Below are 2288 nucleotides of genomic sequence, written 5' to 3' on the forward strand. Positions count from 1 at the left end.
GCGTGTTTATAGCTTCCCTCACCTGCAAGGAATACAACTCTTACACAGGGAATCAAAATCCCGACAGAGATATTTGATCCTGTGCCAACAGGTTGTTCTTTGAATCGCATATCATTTGTACAGCATGTCATTTGTGTAGCATTTCATTTTTGTAGCATTTCATTTTTGTAGCATTTCATTTGTGTAGCATTTCATTTATATATAATTGCATTTGCACTGGTGTCATTTGCACAATGCATCCCGTGACCTTGTCTGTGTACATAACGATACGATTTTACGATATTGGTAAAGGTTTGTACAGCATGTCATTTGTATTCATTTGTACAGCATGTAATTTGTATGGCATGTTCTTGTACAGCATGCTTTTTATGTGGCATGTTATTTGTATAGCATGTCATTTGTACAGCATGCCATTTGTACAGCATGTTATTTGTACAGCATGCTTTTTATGTGGCATGTTATTTGCATAACATGTCATCTGTACAGCAAGTCATTTGTATAGCATGCCATTTGTATAGCATGCCATTTGTATAGCATGTCATTTGTATAGCATGTCATTTGTATAGCATGCCATTTGTACAGCATGTCATTTATACAGCATGTCATTTGTATAGCATGTCATTTGTATAGCATGCCATTTGTATAGCATGCCATTTGTATAGCATGTCATTTGTATAGAATATCATTTGTATAGAATGTCATCTGTATAGCATGTCATTTGTATAGAATGTCATTTGTATAGAATGTCATTTGTATAGAATGCCATTTGTATAGCATGTAATTTGTATAGCATGTCATTTGTATTGCATGTCATTTGTATAGCATGTCATTTGTATATAATGTCATTTATACACAGTACCCCCCGCGGGTTAGGGGGAAGAATTTACCCGATGCTCCCCAGCATGTCGTAAGAGTCGACTAACGGATTCTGTTTCTCTTTTTACCCTTGTTAAGAGTTTCTTGTATAGAATATAGTCAATTTTTGTAAAGATTTTAGTCAAGCAGTATGTAAGAAATGTTATGTCCTTTGTACTGGAAACTTGCATTCTGTGATTGAAATGTGTGATTTCAAGTTGAACTTTTTTTCTCGTTCTAAACAAATCGATACCGTTGACAATTGGTTAGAATTAAAACCAAGAATCAACAGATAATCTACACATTTGTCAGATCAGACTCGTTTGATAGTCATTCGACTTCAATATGATGTTAAAGTTGTTTTTCTCATTCGTATTAAGTGCTAAAAAAAAAATTGTTTTGTTCTGTCCTGTTCTTCCTTTTTCATTATTATTTTGTTTGTCTTTTCTTTTGCTTTTTCGTATAAAAAACATTTTTTTTAATTTAGAATGTTTATTTGGAAACATAATTATGTACATTCTGTGCAAGTAAACTCGGAGGCAAAAGAAACGCAAATAAAGGATGCGTTAATTAAACCTTTATGGACTTGAAATAAAAAGAAAATAATGATACTAGCATGTTCTGCACGTGTTGTTTTAGCGGTCTTATCTTGTCAGAACCGTGATTGCCGTTATCTGGGTCACACGTGAGGTCTTGTTGACGGGGATCCCAAACCGTCATGGGGACCACTTTCAGCACATGCACAATGTGAAAAAGCAGCTTTTCGTGTTCAGAGTGTTCAGGCAAGCTGTACCGTACTCACAAAACTGTTACAACATTCATTTCTGAGACACAGGCGCGATGCCGAGACTATCACCAGATCAGCGCCAACAGGCGATCGGGAGACTTGATGCCAGACAATCAGTTCAGCAAGTTGCTAGGGCATTTGGAGTAAATGTCACCACGGTTTATCGCCTGCAGCAACGTTTTCATGCCACTAACAGAACCTGCGACTTACCAGGACGTGGCAGACCCCGGGTAACAACAGCCCGACAAGATCGCCATCTTGTCCATCAACACCAGCGAGATGCATTCGAAACTGCCGCCAACACATCCCGTAACACATTTGGGGTGCATGGACAACCCGTCAGTGCCAGAACTCTACGCCGACGCCTTGGTGGGCAGAACCTGGTAAATCGGCGTCCTGCTCGACGTCCTGTCTTGACAGCTCAGCATCGCGTGGATCGTCTAGCCTGGGCCCCGCAGCATGCCCACTGGCGCCAACGGGACTGGCGGAGGGTTCTTTTTTTGGACGAGAAGCGCTTTTGCCTGGAACCTGGCGATGGGCGTGTCCGGATCTGGCGAAGACCTGGACAGCGGTTTGCTAACAATAACATCCTGCAGCATGATCGATGGGGAGGTGCCAGCGTCATGATATGGGGCGCCATTGGTGT

This window comes from Littorina saxatilis, linkage group LG6, assembly GCF_037325665.1.
Source record: "Littorina saxatilis isolate snail1 linkage group LG6, US_GU_Lsax_2.0, whole genome shotgun sequence".
Taxonomy (NCBI): Eukaryota; Metazoa; Mollusca; class Gastropoda; order Littorinimorpha; family Littorinidae; genus Littorina; species Littorina saxatilis.